The sequence below is a fragment of the Octodon degus genome, unplaced genomic scaffold (assembly GCF_000260255.1).
Source record: "Octodon degus isolate 3935 unplaced genomic scaffold, OctDeg1.0 scaffold00064, whole genome shotgun sequence".
In the NCBI taxonomy this organism is placed as follows: Eukaryota; Metazoa; Chordata; class Mammalia; order Rodentia; family Octodontidae; genus Octodon; species Octodon degus.
The window spans coordinates 8295972-8305661 of record NW_004524640.1 but is presented as its reverse complement, the minus strand read 5'-3'; the positions used below and the strand labels follow the sequence as shown (position 1 = coordinate 8305661).

At 49.0% G+C, this 9690-nt stretch overlaps 1 non-coding gene across 1 annotated transcript; it reads left to right on the top strand.

The window, feature by feature from the left end:
- Positions 1–8815: 8815 nt before the first annotated feature.
- On the top strand, positions 8816–8920 carry LOC111817631. The gene has a single exon (XR_002821780.1). It is a non-coding gene; the product is annotated as a small nucleolar RNA U13 (small nucleolar RNA).
- Positions 8921–9690: the final 770 nt, after the last annotated feature.

Genomic DNA, 9690 nt, shown 5'->3' with positions numbered 1-9690 from the left:
TTACAAGTGACACAGAATTTCACTTGACAGAGTAATATAAATTTCACAGTGTTTGTTGTGATGCACAGTATTGTCTGCCACCAGTTATTCATATTACCAGTTGTATGTATGCAACATTGGAAGAAAACAGAAAAAAAGAAAAAAGTACACAAGAAACTAAGAAGAGAAAATTGAAGAAAGGAGACCACACAAATTAAGCATTAACTGCTGCTTTCCACAGACCAGCAGAAGCCCACTGTACAGTTGTCCAAACCATCCTGTTTACATGTATAGCTGTATCTCTTTCCTTCATTCCCTCTCCTGTCCTCCTTAACTCAGCAATTCTTTCCTTTTGAATAGGTTCATGCCCTTTTCCCAGTACCTGTTGTACCCTTCAGATGCCATTTTGTCTTTCAGGTTCTCACGTTAAGGAAACAATACGATGTTTGCACAATTGGGCCTGACAGTGGTGAAAGAAAGGCTCAGTACCGCTAAAGAAGACATAGATAAAATAGAGGAGAATAAAAAAAGGATGAAAACTCTGAATTAGCAATTCAGGAAAGAATTGCAATGCATTAAAGGGTTTCAAACAGATATCTATGAAATTAAGAACTCTATTGAAAGCTGGCAAATCCACTTGAATGAAAGTGAAGGTAGACTTTCAGACCCGGGAGACAGAAGTGCAGCTAAAAAACGTGAAAGGAGAGATCTCCTGTAATAGCTATAACCATCAATGTAACAAGGAACCAGGAAATAACAATTCAGCAACTACAAGGTGACGCAAAGAAATGTAATATAAGAATAGTAGGTGTCAACGAAGTAGCAGGAGACAGCACAAATGACATAAAAAGACTATTTGCAGAAGTACTATGAGAAAATTTTTCAAACATGAAAAAAGAACCTGACATACAGTTAAGCAAGGTATACATACAGAACTCCAACAGCTATAATCAAAATAAATCTACCCCTAGACACATAATTATTAAGAACTCAGAAACTGCATAAAAGAATAGAAAATTAAAAGCCACTAGAGAGAAGAAACAGATTACATATAATAGAAAGCCCGTTAGAATCATGGCAGATTTCTCAACACAAACCATCTGTATTAGTTGATACATTGTGTCAACTTGGCTGAATCAGCTCCGGCAGCGTGGGGGCCTTGCCCTGCAGGTGGCCAGGGCCCAGGAATTGAGAAAGGAAGGAAGCCGCCCTGCTTGGTTTCCTGCTGCCCCGCCCTGCTTCCGTGGAGAAGTCTCAGTCTTCAAGGAGCTGGATCTCTGCAGCCGTGCCACTTTGGAGAAGCTCCGATCTTCACAGTCATCAGCGCAGAAGGAAGAGAGAGGCTTGGATGCCGCAGCTGCTGCTCCTCCTCTGCTCTTCATTGTTTTCTGCCACATGAACGACTGTCGTTTGCCTTGGAGCCAGCGGAATATGGACTGAACCCTCCAGTAACTGTGAGCTAAATTTCCTTCCTTCATTTTGGGTGTTTGTCCCAGCAACGAGTAAAAAGTAACTAAGACACCATCAAACCAAGAAAGGTTTGGAGTGAAGTATTTCAGGTCCTGAAAGAAAATACCTTGCAACCCTGATCCATGTACTCTGCAAAACTATCTTTCAAATTCAACGGAGAGATAAGATCCCTCAGTGACAACAACTGAAGAAATCCATGGCCACCAAAAAGAAAAAGAAAGAAGAGAAGTGATTGCAGTTTCAACAACAACAGAAAGGAGCCACCAAACGGAGAAAGTGATTAAAAAGAAGAATAAAAGTATGGAATCTACTGCAGGAAAATAACATGACAAATGTATGTCAATATGTAATAGTTATAACCAGCCTCAATTCATGATTGCCTTCTTTCCTGGAGATGGGTTGAGGTTGTCCTGGAACGAACTTGGTCTCCACCTCTTTTCACTTTTTTATTGCTCTTTTGAGCCATCTCCATGGCTCCAGCCAGTGGTCAGTCCTTAGCACGTCAGTGGACTTGAATGAAGGGAGAGGTTGCCTGGGGGGTCACTCACAGCCACCTCAGGTGTCATAAGCTTCAGCTCTTTGGCCTTTAGGCAAATGGCTCTCAGAGATAAATAAGAGTAGGCAGGGTACAAAACCAGCTAACTCAGTGGGCAGTGCAGGACTTAGGCAGAGGAACAGGACTGCACCTTTGTGGGAGGGGTTGCTCCCTCACTAGGCTAGTGATTCACACAGCTGAGTTGCTGGGGAATGTTCTGCTTCACTTCAGGGAGAAGGTGCTGGTGGAGGGTGCTGGAACCAGCACACTATCTTCGAGCTTTACAGTGAGCAAGTATCGATGAGGCCTCAGGCTCACATACCATCCTGGGGGAAGGTCAGTGAGTGAGTGACCGCAAATAGAGCTGGCAAGGCTTTTGGTCGCCCTGTTATTTCACTCCTTACAGGGACAGACTTTCCCCGTGTGTGTAAAATCGGCCCACGATAGCTGTACAAATGAACATGGTCTGATTCTGCAAGTGAGAAACGGAGCTAAGGGAAAGTCAGTGGCTTTCACTGAGAAAGTCAGGGGAGGAAGCAACACTCAACCTGTGTGACCCTGGGACATTTGACATCTGACAGCACCTTTCTTTGTCTAAGGGATTCTTGGTTTTCTCACTGTTTTCTGTAACCTTGCTTCTCCTGACTTTTCCCTAGCATGTCTTCAGCCTAACAGCTGCACAAATTCGCAGCAGGATGCGGGATGTTTTCGCGATACACAGGAGCTCTGGCCCCCACACTGTGGATCCCCTCATCACTGGGCACAACAGACCAGGCTGTCTCTGACTGCTGCTCAGGACGTCAGGGTGGGGCGTGGGAAAGGAGCGGCAGGCACAGTGCAAGGGGAGGCAGGCCTCTTATCTCCTGGATGTGAGCAAAGACAGTTCCGTGGCAGATCCTAACATCTGCTACAGAACACCTCCGCTCAGCTGGTGACATCCAGAGCAAAGTCACCCTGGATATCTGAAGCTCCACAGCTGGGCTCCTGAAAAAATCTTAGGTCTACAGGCAATTTTGGCCCTGAGAAGACGGTTCTGATCTCACAGGTAAGCAGCCCCGACACTGCACTGGAGACACCAGGCAGAGAAAACCACATTGCCAGCAAAGGTGGAAGATCCACAGCCATGACACCTTGGGACCTCCTCATCCTGCCCCAGCCTTGAAGAGGCGAGCTTCGCTCTGACAAGCTGCATACTGTCTCAGATGCTTCAGGAAAGGCACCCCATAGGTTCCTCCTGTCTCTAGGGACCATGGAAGGGATGAATAAAATATACTTAGTAGAAAACCTATATAGTGTGCCCTTCTTTTATAAAAATACTTATGATCCCATCCATCCATCCTCCCAAGCTACACAGATCCAGAATGAGCCATGGACATTCTTCTCAGTAAAAGTAACCGTGGAGAATTGCAGACTGGATTGCCATGAACTAGTCAATTTTCCAATCTGTGACACATCAGGGAAATTAAGTTCTGCAACTTGGAGTCAGACCTCAATTCTTACTCTTTCTCTAACCTTGAGCCTTTGTTGGCCTGCAGACACTTCTGCAGAAGAGCAGAATCGTTTTCTTAGTGTTGATGTGAGAATGAAATACAAAATGTCTTTGAGAGATCTCAGTGCAGAGCTGCAGAGCTGATTGCTGAGTTCCAGGAAATGATGTTTGTTTCCCTTGTAAACCCTTGCACTATTCAGTCTTCCCCCAGCTTCCTGTGTTTCCATAGAAGGGATGTATTTTGAGGCAGAGCTGAGTTGCTATAGAAACTCTCACTTCCTGGGTCCACCCAGTCAGAATTTTCTAGTAATAAATGACATTTAACTTGTACAATCCCTTGAAAATGATACTTTCAAGCCCTCTGTATAATCAAACCCAGGTCTTGCAGAGGGTGTTGGGAAAAAGTCATCATGGTGCTAGGTACAGACAAAGAAAACGGGCACCTGGTTGCATTTAAGCAATTCAGAAAGCCCTGGGTTCACTGCGCTGTGAAGGATGACTCTACCAGGAATGGTACAAATGATTTCTTAGAAGAAATTTTGCCTTCTGTGACCTTTGGATGACCTTGACATTTCCAAGAGATGGAATCGAGTGTTTTCAGGAGAGGAAACAGCTCAAAGAGAACCCAGCTGTAACAAATGGTACGTGGCATTGTACGATAAAATCTTCTCAGCTGTTTCTCTCCTGACATTATCTCTTTGTCCCTGAAGCTTCCTCTGTGCTCTGCAAAGCCGTGCACCACCACTAAGAAGGCTTGCGAGAAAGAAGACAGCAAAAGCCTCCTCAAGTTATATGCAACTTTGTGATGAGACCACTCACCAGACAAGGATCTCAATAAAATTTGGAGTAAACCTCCACTGGCATTTGTGTTTGGCATCCCCAAGACATCCATATTTGCTACCCGTGACCCAAGGCCTGATTCTTGCCCCAAGAAGTGAGTCCTGCAAAAAATTCAAACTGATTGATTCTTTCAGAAACAGTATGAGCAATTCATTAAATGAGGTAAGAAAGATGGTGGTACAGGACACAAAGAAAAATTCAGCAAAGAGACAGAGTTTATGCAGAAAGCAGAAATCCTGGAAACAAGAAGTGCAAAAGGTCAAATAACAATGCAGCGTCAAACCTCAGAAATATACAGCATCCAGCAGAATATAAAATTTCAGGGCTTAAAGATAAGAGTAGTGAATTATTACACTTCAATACTTGTTTTAAGAAGGAGTATGGAGAGCAGCTGAATTATGGAGGCCATGATAGGCATAGAGAACGTTCTGCATTATTTCAGCTTTCTTCAATCACAGACAGCTGCAACTACAGGACAGCTAAATGTCCTACACCCGGGGAAAGCCCACTGGCTGTCTATTGGGAGCCACGGAAGCTGGAAATTGGTCAAATGTGGGAAAGCAGGACTATCCTTAGTGCCTCAAGCAGTTAAGCTACCACAGTACTGAGATAAGCATCCAGACTGGTTAATGTCAGTTTTTAGTCACTAGGCAACCTTGTGTCATGTGTTACTAACTTTGCAAAGGCATACATAAATGTCCCTGCTGTTGTTCTGTGTTCTTAGCCCATTGCCCTCCCTCTGATCTGTCACAGGACCCGATGCCACTGCCTGGCAAGGGTGAGGGCAGAGGGAGCTGGAGCAGGGCGACTGCCTTCCTTTGGACAGCAGCTTGGAGCCTGGGGGAAAGCACACGCCCTGGGACATGTACTTCTTGCCCTTTCCTGTCCTCATGGAGGAAATCCCGGGAGACCTGGCCCCACCCTGCCCTTTCCAACTTTGCACCCTGTGGCTCCCCCTCCATGTTATGATATTTTTCCTCCCTCACTTCAGCCTGGACATCCCATACAGTTAGTTGTAAGGAAGACTCTCAGGGAGACTCTTGCTGATGTTGTGGGGGTTGCTGGTAACAAGGCCTGAGCTCCTGCCCCAGGTATGGGCATCCTCTTCTCTGAGGTTTCTCTCTTCACCTTCCACTGATGTGCAGGTCAGTCTTGGCCATTATGCAGATTAGTAGAGGCTTGAAAAGGGGACCTTGAGGGAATTTGGGTCTTCTGCGCTCCGCCTGTGGGTTCCCTTCCCAGTCCTATCCTCAGGGACGTGGCCCAGATGCTTACCTCCTCTCCAGTAGGCTCCTACTTAGGGCCATGTGCCTAGGACTCCCTTGAGGAGGCCCTTCCTGCTGGCCTAGGCACTGCCCAGGGTCCTCACCCACGAGGAGGAGGCAGCTCCCTTCATACCCTGACCTGTGAGACCAAACTGCTCGTAGGGACTCAGGAGGAAGAGTCACCCAGAACGTCCCTGAGCTGGAGCCCAGTGTGCCTTTGCCCCTGACATCCATGGGATCTGCATCCCCTTCCCTCCCCATCAGTGGATAACAGTATCTGACAGGGCGTGATGGGACCAGCTAGGGCAGGATGAGTTCCCTGTGTGTGTGCATGTATCTCTATCCTAGACCCTGATACTTCCATGTGGATGCCACCCCCACTTCACCCCTGTGCCCAGCACTTGCTCTGCCCTGACAGTGACAGGCAGCTACTCACAGGTGTCACTGCTGCCACACTGGGCTGGTTGCCATGACCTCTACAAAAGGGAAAGCCAAGGTGAAGGAAACGAGCTCCTCCCCAATCCGTGCTTCGTTCCACCAGTCCTGTTCCTTCCCTCCACGCAGCACCGTTGAACACATCCATTCTTCACTTCCTCGCCAGCTGTGCCCAGGCTCCCTGGGGAAGCACAGAAGGGCGAGACTGGAGCTAGGGCAGTGCCATAGCGGGTGGACTCCCAAACGAATTCTTCCTCGTTTAACAGTTGGGCCAGCTGGGCCAGGGTCTCCCGGAAATTGTGCTTCTCAAGACAGAAGTACTCTTTCCCAGAATCCCTGGACAGTGGCCAGATTCTTGACAAGTCAGGTCCAGCTTCTCCTTTAAATTCTATCAGATGAAAGTGATAGTGAAAGCAGGGGAGGAACTTGGGAGGCTGCAGCTCTCCAGGACTCGAACCTATGACCTCGTGCTGTAGAGTCTAATGTGTAAACCGCTACGCTATCTCTCGAGCTGGTTGCAGCTCTCTGGAAGGCAAGAGGACCTGCATCTCTGCTTGTCCTCAGAGGTGATTCTACAGAGTGGGGGCAGCGGTGTGCACAGTCACAGGGTCTGGAGAGGGGGAGAAAAAGAGGCAATGAATGAGAGTTAAGAGCCTGAGGGCGAGTGAGGGGGAGTGAGATGGAAAGTTGGACTTGTTCTTACACAGACACCAGCCCTGCTGGTGAGGGCCACGCCTTCATGATCTCACTTGCTCTCAGTTCCCACACCTCCCTAGAGGCCCTAGCTCCTAATTCAGCCCCTGGGGCTGAGGGTGGAACATGTCAGTTTAGGGGACACTTTTGGGTCCATAACACTGGTTTCTCCAATCTAAAGTGTCCGACGGGACAGCAGCTCCTAGGAGGAGCATTAACCCCCTGTACTCAAAGCCATTTACTCCCCACTGCACTGTCACCAACCCTGTTCCTTTTTTCCTCCACCAGACAGGGACAGGTTGGTAAAGGCTGTCCTCAAGTGTATGCTGGACACACTGAGCAGTGCGGATCTGCACCAACTCCTGACTGAAGGTGCTGCCTGGAAGATGCTGGTGGAGACGACTCATTTGACCAGGTCACCTGAGTGGGGAGCCCAGCAGGCTGTCCAGATGCCCGCTGGACCGGGGCTCTCAGGGGCAGGCTATGGCTGGGGTTCAGCATGCCTCCTCTCTCCAGTCCCTGGGAGACATGATCTCCCTTCACCCCTGGCAGGGAATGGCCACAGGCTGAAGGGAAACAGCACCCACTCAGCAGCATCCCTCTGCCAGCTGCGAGTTATGTGGCCTTTGCTGGTCCTTCACCATGCTCTGCCTTAGTTTCTTCATTCCTCGAGTTTCCTCTTAAGAAAAATAAGATAATGTGTGAAAGTGCATAGCCTGTGGCTGCCACACCGCAGGGCTGGAGCAAAGGTCACTGTGACTGGAAGGAAGGGAGAGAGCAGGTCAAGGCCCCTACTTGCAGACAGGAGCCAGGAAGGACTTGCATGAGAAACTCATGAACACAGACCTCGTTAGTTCTTCCTGGGCTTTTGGTTCAGGCTGCTTATCTTTGTGTCTGAGCAACTGCACCAACACAACAGGACACTTGTTTTTATACTATTTACTATTTGAGAAAGTCATTTACTGTGTTCTGTGTAGTCCAGGCTGCCCTTGAACTCCTCTGTGCCCAGGCTGGCAGTTACTTGCCCTGTTCCTGCTTCAGCCTCCCAAGTGCTGGGAGAGCTGCTGTGTACCAGCACGCTGGGCTCAGGTGCCCAGAGGCCTCAGTGGAGGAGGAGAGAGCTGGGTGGACTCTGGCTGGCTGTCAGCTACAGGGCTGCAGGCTCACACCTGGGAGACGTGGGCTGCATTGTATTCAGTGGGAGGAGCTGTTCAATCTGCAGGACTGTGGAGAGCTGGGAGTCAGGGCGAGCATGGCTTCCCACAGGCCCCCAGGAACCTGCACCAGGGCCAGAGCCATAGCTGCAGATGGAGCAGACGGGGTCTGGGCCATGGCAGTAATAGGAAGCCTGGGGCTGCAGGGCTGGACAGAGTCAGAGAAGGTGGGTGCTGAAGGTTCAATGCGTGGGGAGGTCCTGGAGAGCAGAGGATGCAGTCGGCAAAGGCTTGCTCCCTATGCTTGCTGGAACCCTGCCCAGATAGTACAGAGGGCTGTGGTGGTGGGTGTTTTTCCTCTTCACACCCTGCTGGTCACTATCATTTGGGACTCTCTTCCATTGACACAGAGTAGCCCTGACCATTGGGAAGGCAGTGGCTTAGTGACTGAGTTGCAGAAAGAATGGTGAGCAGCCTTCTTTGTATAGTTTATGAGTTCGAGGACACTGACAGTCCCCAACACAGAGGGGACTTTCTTTACTGTGGTGAGCAGTTTCAGGGATCTCAGGCTCTAGGTTCAGAGATGGATCTCAAGTTGTCCCTATTCTTTGCACATGACCTTTGCACAAACTCATGACAAGTGTACCTGGCTAAGGTGTCCTTTTGGTTCATGATACCAACAGCAAGGGCCAGGTCTTAAGGTCGATGTGTACGTGAGCTGTAGGGTGGATAGAGGATGGAGCCAGGGTAAATGGCTGGGTCTCCTCCTTCCCAATCAGCTCTGGCAGCAGCCAGAGCCATCAACCTCTAGAGCAAAGTGTGAAGGCCTTTATTATCAGACTGTGGAGTGGAGTTGGTGGGAGGCCAGCTGAACTTTTGGACCTCTTTAGAGTATTATTACTCAGAGTTAATCAAATTGTGAAGTCCAGAAACACAGTTTCCAAGACCAGCCTTGATCCTTTGGTTCATAAGCGTGACGATTGGGTATTCATGTCTTACAATGCATGAGACGTGCCTCCCTCAAACCTTCTTACGACGTGGGCACATTGCCCATCTGACGTGAAAATAAAAAGACCAGCCTTATTTCTGACACCAACTAAAAGTCTTAGAACCCCCAATATCCCATACACATGTGACAATTACCTGGAGAGACCCTGAGAATCACGGAAAGTGTTGATTCCACACTTCCAGTGCATCATAGGGACAGATCCAGAGTAAAATCTGTCATGGAAAGAGGTACAGAGGCCAGAATTAGGAGGGTTTCAAGCACAAAGCTTGCATTTTCCTCAGGATTCAGCATGCCCCCAGATGTGGTGCGTGACCATTCACATGAGGCTCCCAGTCTGCAAGGCTCAGCCTATGAAGGACGCATTGTCCTGATGCGCTGCTGAGCAGGTGTGGATGCGCTGGGAAGCCAAGGTCAAGGCCTCCTTGAGCAGAGGTCCCCAAGGCCCTAAGTAAACCTCAGTCCTGCCGTGTTCTCCAGACTTCAGGGCTGACCTGGAGCTGCCATCTGCTCCCGAGGGAGGTCGATGCTTCTAGCCTGCAGTTTCTCTGAAAGTCAGAAATGAACTGACAGCCCCTGTCACCCCTCACATTGTGAGCATGAGCTCGCATTACAGGAAATTCCTGGGAGAAGGAACGTTTACCTGAGAGATGAGACTAAGGAGATAGCTCAAGGGTCTGAGTGCCTGTCTGGAAAGCAAAAGAACCCAAACATGATCCCTGGTGCTCTGCTGGCACTGGAATCCCAGGTGCCCCAAGCCAGCCACTGAAACCAGGCATGCAGGTGCACACCAGCAACCCAATGCTGGGGAGTTTGAGACAGGA